Consider the following 13,253-nt stretch of genomic DNA (forward strand, 5'->3'; position numbering starts at 1 on the left):
TTTGAGGCATTTGAGTGTATCAATGTCGAGTATTGGCCTAAATTAATCCGAGTATTTTTGGGATGATAATTAGTAGTTACTCTATAATGTAAACTTACATCTGCAATTGACTTCTAAAAAAAAAAAAATAACAGTTTCAAGTTTAAACCCTTGGGTTAAATCCTAAAAGTTCATATAATCTATCAAACAGTAAAGGCCGGAAACTAAAACAGATTATCTTAGTGAATCTCTTATAATATTGACACAACAACAAGCCTTACTCCATTAGGTGGGGTCAGCTGAATCTCTTATAATATTGACCGTTAAAAAAAATACAGTTTGGAAAGGAAGCCTGAAGTAAAGCGCATGAGATTTGCCATTACATGCAGGGAGGGGAGGGCCAAATGTCCTCCGAGCCCTTTCTTTCTTTCCCCTTTTTTCTCCCGCAAGTGCTGGTGCAATTGTAAATTAATTACTCTTCTTGGAGAGAGAGGCTTCTAGAACAAGAGGATACAAAGCGAAATCCACCTATTAAGACTCATGCCCCATTTCCCCTCCCCTCCATCCAAAATACAGACTAATCCCATATGCCTAATTGAGAAATTGTACAATATACAAAATAATCCACCGGAGTCGACAATAAGAAAAGGAATACTCTAACAAGGGCCATTAATGAGCACTTTGGGTAACCTCAGAGTCCATGACTTGCAAGATCTAAACAAAATACAAATTCAAGACACAGAAAAAGACCTCACAGCGACTGCATTGCCATCATAGAAACTGCATCAGGCTCGCGACCATGAACCCTAACCGGTATATACAAGTGTGTGAAGGACTTCCATGGTTCGATGTGAAGTCAAGCCTCACTGTGTCAACAACTCCGTACTGGATGAATCTGACACATCAAAAGTCTGGGCATTGCTCTTTTCGAGGTTGTATGTAAATTCAGATAATAGAAACATTTTCTCAGTCTCTATAACAGATTCAGCATTCTGCCCTTGCAGCCAACCAGAGACCCTGCAGTCCTTGGGAGCACTTGATCTATCATATGCAACAGTCTGGCAAAACGCAAAACATTAGCATAAAAGATAATAATGGAAAATATGATGCATAACCAAACATATGGCAAAAACCAACATGGATCAGGGACATCAGATACTATAAAAACTCCCCCCCCCCCCAAAAAAAAAAAAAAAAAAACATAAGACCCATTTTATAGTGTAAATTGCACTACAAAATGGGTCTTATATTTAGAACCGGAGGAATATTACAGAAAACAAAGTGGCTAGCACTGCCAAGACTTAGCAAGGTAAGGAAGAATACTGTGATCCCTTTAAACTTAGAATGGAGTTCACTCGCACATCAACCCTATGAGAGGGGATCCCCAACCAAAACCTGACCACCTGAAAAGTCCTTGAGCTACTACCATTGTCAGTTTGTCATGCTGGAAGTAAATGGGGAAAAAAGTCGAGGAAGGATGGAAGCACTAGTTAGATAGAAAAGGAAAGATAATTATGAGAAACTGGCGATACCAAGACAGTGCCAGTTATCCCCTTACCACAGGTCCTTCAAGCAATGTGTAAAGTAATCATTATGGAAAGAAACATGTCACCACCATAAACTTGCTTATAAGTAACCAACAAATACTAAGAGGCCGTGTGGTTAATCTAGGGAAAAAGCATTCCCTCTTTTGCCAAAAGGACTTTTTAAACATGGGTAACTTTTGGATTTGAAATGGACTGTTAGAAAGCTGAATGTTTAAACCAAACATACACGAAGTGGTCACTTACTTCTCACAAAAATAAATGCCGTGCTTTCCATTTTTCGTTCGTTTCTTTACTTTTCATTGTCAAGATGATTTATTGAAGAGGGGTACAAAGCCAAATGATTTGGCTAGTTATAATTTTCTATGGGACCTACTGAAAGCATGTTTTGCACCAAAACAACTTATTTAACTGTTAGAAGAGCACACAAGTAGAATAGCTATTTGACCGCTGGTAAAACTTCCTTAGCCAAAATGATCTGTCTCCAAACTTATCAAAATCACAGATAAATTGCAAATCACAAGTTAAATAGTCTTTTTCACGAACAAGAAAGTCCAATTTTTTTGTACGGTGAATCAAAGTAGCTTTGACTTGTTGGATTCAATGAAATATAAAGATAGTTTAAAATGCATGTTAAACATAATAAGGCATTATGTAGAAGTTATATAATTCATCGTTACCCACAAGAATAAACTCCTACTCAAAATGTTGAGATGGAACTCATAATCCCCAAATAACTTTTGAAGCCTACCCATTTACTACCCGGAGGAATAAATTTATTTTGCATACTCTTTCATTCCTTCACTTCTTTAATAATTAACTGAAGCTTTGAAACCAAGTGCAAAATTGTTGGATGGTCATAGTAATATCAAATATAGAAAGATGACAAGGTATGGGATTTCAAGAGTGAAAATCCCGGGCTTCAGATTTGATCAACAAATACAGAAGGTAGGCTGGCTTTCTACAAACTCAGAATGAGGTTTTTGGGAGCTCCAAACTATAAAAGAATTTTTTGCTACTCATTACCCAGACTGGGCCTGTTAGACCTAACACTAAAGAGTGAGTACCAAAAGTGCCGGAAATGGCACGATTACAGCAATTCAAGCTCTAATTGATTATAACTATTAGAGTTCCGAATTTCACTGAAATGAGGAAAATTGTAAACCACACAATTCCAACAACTGTAAACTAGAGTTGAACTATGTACCCTGGCCGCACACAACACAAAGATACCAACCAATTCAAACCATAAAGTAAAGGGAGGAGACAAAACAAAACATATGAATGCAAATCATGCGTTCCTTGGTATCAAGTGAATCACACAAAAAGTCCATAAACAATAAGCTCAAATAGCTAATGGATAGTCATCCTTTTATCTTTAAAACTTCCCAGAATGACCATGAAAAGGTTGGGTCAAAATGAAAACACTTCGATAGATGGAAGAAGTTCAGAAAATTAATGATTCTAGGGTTGACTGACAGTGACTAGTACAACTAAAAACTAAACAAACCCATCCATGAGAGACTGCAAACACTAAATTAGGTCTAATGGTCAACTGCCAACAAGAATGCAAGCATTCAACAGATCAATTAATTCAACTAGCCAAGCCATCCAGTCCTTCATAGAAAAAATACTTTATAGAAGAAAAACCACAAACCCAATCCGAGTTACTGTATCAGCAAGGAAATTTATATAATTCAAGGGATTAACATGAAACCAAAATACACAACAGATCAAATGGCGCAATCCAGACCCTTCCCCTTCCCTGAACCCCAAACACACGTACAGATGAGCAGAAAGAAAATAAGCCATACAGATGAGCAGAATGAAAATAAGCTCCTCATTGAAGTTTATCTCTCTCAATCCGTTTCATCATCAGCATGTCATTATAAAGCATCTGTGCAAGTCAATATTCAAGCAAGCATAATAAAGCAGTGAAAATTATACAGGAAAGCATGTCTTGGGTGGTAGTATGTACATTCACCTATGAAATTTGTCACTGCAGTTTCCAAAGACACAATAATTCATCATCAAAATTGCACATGCTAGAAAAAATCCCTTCATTTAAAGGCAGAGTATTTAGCACCACAAGAATACGAAAAGCACATTGTATCCTCTACAAGCTAGAAGCACATCACACTTATCAATAAACTTACTTTGGCACAACTAGAGAAGAGGAGTTTGCATATATGTGGACCAAGTATCGGCACAAGTATAATCAACACAAATGAATAGAACATATGACTTACATTCTTATTTTGACACTAAAAAGCATAACCATATCGAAATAGGCATGTGGATAAAGACATCACCTTTGCAACATGCTCCAATGTGACAGCCTCTGGAATGATAGCTGTGCGCAACTTGATCTGCACAAACCCAGTGCTCCCTTTCAAGGCAAAACACTGACCTGGCTCTCCAAAGCTTGGTTTTAACATCTTATCAGCATTGGTATGAACACCATTTTTTGCGGATAGTAAAAACCAATTAGTTCCCCTTTCCACTATAAATGGTTCGGAGTGCTTGACAACCATGGCTCCACCACTAGCGAGTGCATAGTCAACCCTACCAAGCCCATCAGCAGCATGCTTCTCAATTCCTTCTCAATTATCTCTCTTGCGTACGTTCTTATCTCATCCAAGCTTGCCTCTCCAAGATCAGCGCTCTTTGTTTCTTCAGCTCATCATAAATCTTCTGAAACTCTTCCTTGGATAACCACTCCACTGACTTCAAATCACCCAACGACTTCTCAAGTCCTTCACTCTTGGCCTCCAACTTCTTCAACTCGCTCTCCCAAATGGCTCCCTGATCATCAATTTTCTTGCTCATTTCCTTCTTCAAACCCCCTATCTCATTCTCAATCTTCCTGTCCACAACTTCAACTTGCACCTGGATCATCTTTGCCGTTGTCTTCAACAGTGATTCCACATCCGCAATTCGACCCTCAAATTCTACCAGTCCTGGTTGGGCCCCCACCACACTTTCACCAGATTTCATAGCCAGTCTCCGAATCAATTGAACCAGCCCCAAAAGCACAACAAGAAGCACGAAATTCTTGGCAAAAATACTCAAAACTGTGAGCCACCGAGGCTTATCAGGCTTCGAAAGGACCTTACGAGTTCGCCGTTGCACAGTAGTCGAATTTCCAACAGCTTTCTTGGCTTGCACGAAATCCTTAGAAGATCTGTCCAGAACTGCCTCGCCTCGAATAGAATGGTGACTCAAATCTCTCCCATTTCCTGCGGATGTCACTTTCTCATCTCCGCCTGCGCCGGGATTGGCGGTAACCGGAGAAACACCAACATCATTGGCCAGCATCTCAATGTTTGTAGCCTTCCTTTCGGTAGAGACAACCGGTCTCCGACGCGCAGCCGGGTTCGCCGCTGTAATCGACACCGTCGAAGCCGACATTGGGGTTACCAAGCACTGCTTCAAAATAAAACTTGGCCTGCAAGATCAAAACCCTATTATGCTGGGCAAGACCCAAAAAAAAAAAAATCAAGGAGTACGAGGAGGAGAAAAACCAAGACCCACGATGTAACACAAGTATCTGGACAGAGACAGTGCGATCTGAAGAAGGTACAAGAAGATAGAACTGGAGGGAGCGTACGTGCGTTTTCCTCTTAAAAATTTGATTCGAAGAGAGCATGAAGTGAAATTTGAACAAAGCGTACGGACAAGCAACTTTTGAGCGCGATATTCTATGAGCTCTGGCCCATCAAGAGTCAGCCTGTCCGTTTGGGCCAACACTTCCGCCCCTTTTGTTCTTTTTTTTTTTTTTCCCCCCAAAAAAGGTCGTAGGTCAAGCTAATTAGTCCTCCAGTGTCTAATCACTTTCTCTACATGTGTTAGTTTTCATTCAACCGTCCATCGTTAAATCACTGTGCTTTTTCTCTCTCTCATAATTCTATTGTCTTTAAACGATCCAACCTGAGACTTCTCATCTTCACCCTCGTCATCTTCACTACTCAATATATCAGAAATAAACAACAATCTTCCCTTGATTTGATTCACTCCTATTACGCTCCTTCAATTTCCCTGCAGGACTAGCCAAAATCTCTGTATCGTTCCTTTACTGGTATTCCAATGGAAACACATTCATTCTCTGTGTTCATGAAGCTTACTGGAATTGAGATTTCTCTCTTTGGTTCGGTAAATTACCAGAAGAAGAAGATGAAGATGTGCTGGATATAACAATATTGAATCTGCATATAGCAATGAAAGAAGACAAGGTGCTTTGTACCTTCGACTAATCCATCTCCTTTCTTTTACTCATGGACTGAACTGTCGATATTAGCGAAAGAAGATGAGACCTGATAGCTGACTCATTGTCGTTTAAGACAATACGAACTGTAGATTTCTTGAGAACAATCGCCCGTGAAGAACAATATCAGCAAGCGACCATGGATCATATGGGGTGTCTAGAAAAGAGCCGAGGATCAATCATAAGCCGTTAAAAAGGGGGGTGGGGAACTCTTTTCTAACACTAACGGCAGTACGACGGTGATTTTGGAATTAAATAAAAACTAATATAGGTAGCAGATGTTATGAATATAATATCTTTATGGATATCCATATATCTACCATTATCTCCCTTATCTCCCAGTATCTTCAATATCGCCTATTATCCTCATTATCTACAATTATCTCTTATTATTATATTATCTATAGATTCTATCAAATATGTAAAGTTGTGCCTATAAATAGAGGCCTCGTGTAAGATATTGAATACTCTTGAATAGAATGAGAATACTCTCTCTTATTGAGCGTGAAACATCCTTCTTTTAACCCCTTAGAGTACGTATTTAAAAGCATTATGATTCAAGCGATTCACGAAGAAGCCCAGTGATTGAAATTTGCAATTTGTTCTCAGGTTGCTATTCACTTTTAAATTTCAGATTACAGGTCTAATTTCAAAAATTCATAACTATTCTTTCCTTGCATATCATAATCAATTATACATGCCATCATTATGATTTAACATCACATAACATTAATAGCATATTTCACTACAAGAAAATGTTGAAGTAGCAGCGGAACATTTCTAGCGGTTCAACAAAACCGCTAGAAATTCCAAATATTTCTAGCGGTTTCTATAAAAAGCGCTGCAAAATACAGACGGTTTGACCATTGCCCGCACATTTCTAGCGGTTACCACCTAACCGCTAGAAAATTAGAGCTAGAAAATTTCCCCGGGCTTTGGCGGGAACTTGGCGCCAAATTTGTAGCGTTTACTTTCTAGCGGTTCAGGCCAATAAACCGCTAGACACCACAACGAAAATTCTAGCGGTTGATGCATGAACCGGTAGAAATATTTTTCATTCCCCGAGGAGTTTACAAATTTCTAGCGGTTCGGTCAGAACCGCCAGAATTTCTAGCGGTTCTGGCGACCGCCAGAATTTAGCGTTCTTGACCGAACCGCCAAATTTCTAGCGGTTCGGACCGAACCGCCAGCCATTTCCCGAGGCCATGTGACCGTTGGGAATTCCTAGCGGTTCGGCCCAAAACCGCTAGAAATTTCTAGCGGTTTGGACCGAACCGCTAGGAATTCTCGGTCTATATAACCCCCCCCCACACTCTCACTTCTTCAATCGTTCTGGAAGCGAAGCTCTGCTGAATTTTCTCCACAAACATATTCGAGTTCTGATTCAGTTGCAGATCCTTATTTTCAGGTAAAAATAGTAATTTATTGATAAATACTTTTTATTTTATGTTTTATTTTATTTATTTTATTATGTTGTAGCTTATAAATAATTTTTCTTTTTATTTCATTTATAAATAATTACTATTTGTTGTTATTAGGATGACTCGTCGACACGGGAAAGACCCAGTTGATCCTGAGAGAGCTGGACCCAGTGAGGTTCATCATGATGCTGGTGAGCCATTCCCCAGCATTCATGACTACGATCTGAGCGAGGAGGATATCCTCAGTTTTATGGAGCAGGATGGTGTTGAGCGGACTGAGGAGGCTCATTTTACTGGGGATGAGCAACCCCATGCTGATGCTGATGCTGCTGACGAGGAGGAGGAGGAGCAGGATCAGGGGAATGAGTATCCCCAGGCTGCGCAGCGTCCTGCTCCGAGACGTCAGGCTGGTTATGAGGTGGAATTTGTCGGTAAGTATTTATTTAACTTTTTAAAGTTTTGATCAGTATTTAATTTATATAGAAATTGTATTAATTTATTGATATATAATTTATTTCTTAATTAAATTTTGCAGACACTGAGGGGAACAGATCCTATCGGAGGCTGACAGCCAGAGAGTTGTCTATGATGACGAGCGGACGAGTGGTTGTGCCGCTCAATGAGTTGGGCCAACCGACGAAGAAAGGTGGCCAGTTGTACAACAAGTACGTGCGCCTCCTTGGTCAGCAGTGGACGCTGTTCCCCATCTACGTGCAGGACTGGAAGAAGATCACCTCAGACAAGAAGCAGCAAGGCTGGGAAATGATGAAGGTAATATAAAATTGTTATTTATAATTTTTTTTAATTTAAATAAATGATTATATATTTTGTTTTCAAATAATTTAATTGTTTGATTATAATTTTTTATTTATTTAATTTGTTTGTTATTTATAATATTTTTAAAAGTAGTTAAATGAATATATATATTTTTTTATTTAAATTATTTAAGTAGTTAAATGAAAATAATTGTTATTGATTTCATTAATTTATTACTTATAATAATTTTAAATTTAGTTGAGTAAAAATATTTTTTCATTTAAATTACTTAATTGTTTAATTATTATTTGTTTTTGATTAATTTATATTTTATTTATAATATTCTTAAATTAGTTAAAAACTAATTATTTGTTTTTTATTATTGAAATTGCTTAATTATTTGTTTAAAATTTGTTATTTAGTTAATTTATTATTTTAATCATAGAGTAAATTTATTCTGGGGGAGGAGTTGAGGGCTGACACGATCAAGAGGCTCGGGATGGCATGGAAGAACAGGAGGGCCGACCTGTGGAGGGAGAAGAAAGGTGACGGGACGAGGCCCCTCCAGGAGATACTGGCAGATGTACCTGGTGGAGTCCCGGACCAAGACTGGTCCAGTTACGTCTATTTTAGATGACGGCTGACCAGATGGTATGATAATATTGTATTAATTATAATTTCTTTATTTTTTATCCGACTTGACTCATTTAATTTAATTTTTTTACATTTTGCTTCAGGCTCTTTCTAGGAGAAATGCTGGGAGCGTCAGGCATCAGACGATACGTCATAGGGCTGGATCCAGGAGCTTTGCGATCACTTATGACGAGATTGTGAGTACTTGAAATAAATTTATTAAATATGTATATGTATTTAATTTGTAACTAATTATTTCTTTGATTTCATTTACAGAGGGAAAAGACGCAGCAGGAGCGGGGATACACGCCCACTTATGGCGAGATGTGGCCGATGGTGTATAGACCCCGAGACGGGCGTGCGTCGGATGAGGTTGAGGAGATAGCGGTAAGTAATAAATTAAATATTAATATAATATCACAGTGTAGATATCATTATATTATAATTAACTTCTTTATATTAATTTTGGTAGGCACGGATGACTCAGGTCGATTCCGAGTTGCGTGAGTCTCAGGGGTCTGCCTTAGATCCCACCGCCTCACTTTTAGCGGGTCGTGGCCGGCCGCAGCACCCTGGTCGAGTTAGCGGGCTTGGACTTGGACCTACACCGACTAGGTTGCCCCGCTCAAGTGGCGCTGGCCCTTCATATACTGCTGGGAGCTCTCATGCGAGTGCGAAGCGGCCGGGTTCCTCATCTTCAGAGGAATTGCGAGAGGAGCTCAGACAAGAGTTCGAGGCCAGGATCGTGGAGCGTGATCGTCAGCTCGTCAGACGCAGCTTGACCAGCTCTTGGCAGCTGCTACGGCTCTGCGTCATGTGGTGGTCAGTATAGCTCCAAACATCTCGGTTCCTGACATCCCCGACCTACACATGCCACCAGTCCCGCCCCTACCCCGCCATCCGCCAGTCCAGTCCCAGCAGGTTGAGCGGCCTGCCCACCGTCAGCCGGAGGATTCAGCAGAGGATGATCACGATGATGCTGCTTCTGCCCCCCACCCATGATTTGCTTTCATTGTATGGGATTTTATTAGAATCTTGATTTTACGGTTTTATATACTATTTAGATATTTATTTAAATTTTATATTTATTTGTTTACTTTATTGATTTATTTCTATAATTTTATTTATGTCAAGTACTAATTAATATTGAAATATTTATTTATTTATTACAACATCAACATTACAATTTATTAAACACGTTAAACATGTTAATTAATCAAAATAATTCTATAATCATTTATTAATTTAATAAATATTTATTTTTGTAATGTTATTAATTTATTGTGCGGTATTTCTATTTAATATTTAAAAATAATATCGTTTGTAGCGGTTCAAAAACCGTTAGAAAATTCAACTGGATTTTTAACCATCGTGAAACTTTCTAGCGGTTCCTGTAAACCGCTAGAAAATTAGATAATTTTCTAGCGGTTTACAAGAACCGCTAGAAAATTTTGCTACTTTTCTAGCGGTTCTTGACCTAATTTTCTAGCGGTTTTATAACCGCTAGAAAATTCAAAACCGATGGAGACAAAATTCCCGTTAAACCGCTAGAAATTTCTATCGGTTTGTAACCGATATTTAGAATTTCTAGCGGTTAATAACCGCTGGAAAATGAAAATTTCCGTTAAAACCGCTACAAATTTGTAGCGGTATTGTAACCGCTACAAAAAAATGACCGTTCCACCAGCCTCCTTTATAAGCTAAAGCACTCCAACTGAATTCCATTTTAACTTCTCTTTGAGCTCTGTGTCATATTTTCACGAAATTTGAGCATTATTAGTGATGGATAGGTCGTGGATCAACTTGCACCGGTCGACTCCGCAATACTTGGCTGGTCTAAACTATTTCTTGGATTTTGCTTTCGCCAATGCTGCCGTAAATGGTAAGATTCAGTGTCCCTGTCCTAAATGTAATTTCAAAAAGTGGCATCCCAAAGATATTGTTAGGGAACATTTAATCTTTAAGCCTTTTCCGCGAGAGTACGTATTTTGGCAACTACATGGGGAACGGCTAGATATGGGTGCTGAGTCAGTGCCAGTAGTTTCACGGATGGGAGTTCGAGTGGATGAAGCCGATGCCGTGAATGATGCTGTGCGTGATGCTTTTGGTGTTCACGAAAGCTCGAATCCCAACGAAGATGAAGTAGAGGGACCTCAACCGGAGTTTCTAAGAAACGAAACTGCTCGGGAATTTTTTGACCTCATGACCGAAGCTGACAAGCCTCTTTATTCTGGGTGTACAAAGTATTCGAAGTTGTCATTCTTGGTGAGGCTGTATCACATTAAATGCTTGTGCGGTATGACTGACAAGGCGATGTCTATGTTGCTGGAATTACTGGGAGATGCTTTCCCCAAGCTGAATTCCCTCCATCTTTTTACGAAGCAAAAAAGATTATTAACAAGCTTGGCTTGAACTATAAGAAGATAGATGCATGCCCAAACGACTGTATGCTATACTGGGGAGATGATGCCAACAAAGAGATTTGTACGAGATGCAAGACGTCACGCTATAAGTCGGTACGGAAGGGCAAGAAGCAAAAGAAGAAACCGGCCAAAATTCTCAGGTACAAATTATTACAGCGTGTTACTTGTTCCGTCTCTAAAATATTCGATATTTGAAATTCTTAAAACAATTGATTATGTCATCAATTTTCTTAAATTGAGTCAATATTTAGTATTTAAATATTCGGTATTTTAAATTTTTAATATATTATTTTCTTAGATACTTTCCTTTGAAACCACGGTTGCAAAGAATGTATATGTCATCAAAAATGGCTCAGCACATGAGGTGGCACGCACTGAGGAAAACCTAGATGGTAGGTTAAGGCACCCACGAGACTCGGAGGCGTGGAAAGCGTTTGACGGGAAATTTCCAGACTTTGCCAATGATCCTAGAAATGTACGTCTTGCATTGGCAACCGATGGTTTTAATCCCTTCGGAAACATGAGCACAAGTTACAGTATCTGGCCGGTGGTGTTAATTCCATACAATCTACCACCTTGGATGTGCATGAAGCAGAGCTCCTTTTTGCTTTCCATGATCATTCCTGGCAAGAAAGCACCAGGAAATGATATTGATGTATACCTGCAACCGTTGATACACGAATTGATCGACCTATGGACGAATGGTGTTGAGGCATATGACTCACATGACAAGCAACTATTCAATCTCCGTGCAGCCTTGATGTGGACAATAAGTGATTTTCCCGGTTTGGGAACTTTGTCTGGCTGGAATGTGCATACTGGGTTGGCCTGTCCTGAGTGCAATTTTGATTCTGTGCCATGTCGCCTTCCACACAGTCGCAAGTGGTGCTTCATAGGACATCGACGGTTCCTTGATTCCAAGCACAGACTTAGATTGCAACGGATTCGCTTCGATGGGAAACAGGAGAAGAGAGATCCTCCTGTTACTTTGTCTGGTATGGATATTTTGCGGCAGTTAGAAGATGTTCATGTCGAGTTTGGTAAGAGTGTGGATCCCGAACGATTGGGACGACGATCTCGTGGGACATCTGATACGCAACCTATGCAATGGCGGAAGAGAAGCATATTTTTCACTCTTCCTTATTGGGAATCTAATTTGCTACGACACAGTTTGGATGTTATGCACATTGAAAAAAATGTGTGCGATAATGTGCTATATACGTTGCTCAATGAAGCTGGAAAGTCCAAAGACCATCTCGCAGCTAGAAAAGATTTACGGGCCTGGGGAATTCGTGAAGAGGCTTGGCCTGATGAAAACGACAAGTTTCAGCCAGCTAAATTCACCTTGACAAAGCAGAACAAGGATATCTTCCTCTCGACGTTGAAGAACATAAAAGTACCAGATGGATATTCTAGCAACATCTCAAGGTGTATCGATCTGCAGGCTCGAAAGGTTACTGGGTTGAAAAGTCATGACTCTCATGTTCTTATGCAACAGTTACTTCCATTGGCCTTGAAAAACACACTTCCTTCTGATGTATCGGTGGTTTTGGTAGAATTATGTTCATTTTTCAAGAAGTTGTGTGCGAAGGTCTTGGTAGCGGAAGAGCTTGATCAGCTGCAAAATAAAATTATTCTTACACTTTGTCACTTGGAGATGATATTTCCTCCATCATTCTTTACTGTTATGGTTCACTTGACTGTCCACCTTGTTCGAGAAGCAAAGGTTGCTGGCCCAGTTCACTATCGATGGATGTACCCTATAGAGAGGTACTAGATTATCTTTTATTCCCGCCTCTTTAAATTTCACATTGTTCTTTCATTTACTCGTAATTATTAATGCAATCTTAACTTACAGGTACTTGGGAAAATTAAAATCATATGTTAGGAATAAGGCATGGCCTGAGGGGTCAATAGCAGAAGGTTATTCCGGAGATGAGGTCCTAACTTTCTGTTCGAGGTACTTTGATGACATGGAGACATCTTTTAACCGCCCGCGTCGCGTAGATGATTCTCCTCCTGGTCCTTCCACGTCAACTTTATTTCCTCCTGTTGGGAAACCAGTTGGAGGATATGAATTCTTCAGACTCACTCCTACAGAGAAACTCCAGGCACACAGACACGTTTTGATAAATTGCAGCCAAGTTGAACCCTTCATGCAGTAAGTATATATATCATATAAGCTCACTAGCTTTTACACTTTATATTTGTTTCTTACTGACTCTTCTAACAA

At 39.5% G+C, this 13,253-nt stretch overlaps 1 pseudogene; it reads right to left on the reverse strand.

The window, feature by feature from the left end:
* Positions 1-621: 621 nt before the first annotated feature.
* Positions 622-5,095, reverse strand: LOC114757774 (SUN domain-containing protein 1-like; annotated as a pseudogene).
* Positions 5,096-13,253: the final 8,158 nt, after the last annotated feature.

This window comes from Neltuma alba, unplaced genomic scaffold (genome assembly GCF_004799145.2).
Source record: "Neltuma alba isolate B1F8T4 unplaced genomic scaffold, ASM479914v2 tig00010631_pilon, whole genome shotgun sequence".
Classification (NCBI taxonomy): Eukaryota; Viridiplantae; Streptophyta; class Magnoliopsida; order Fabales; family Fabaceae; genus Neltuma; species Neltuma alba.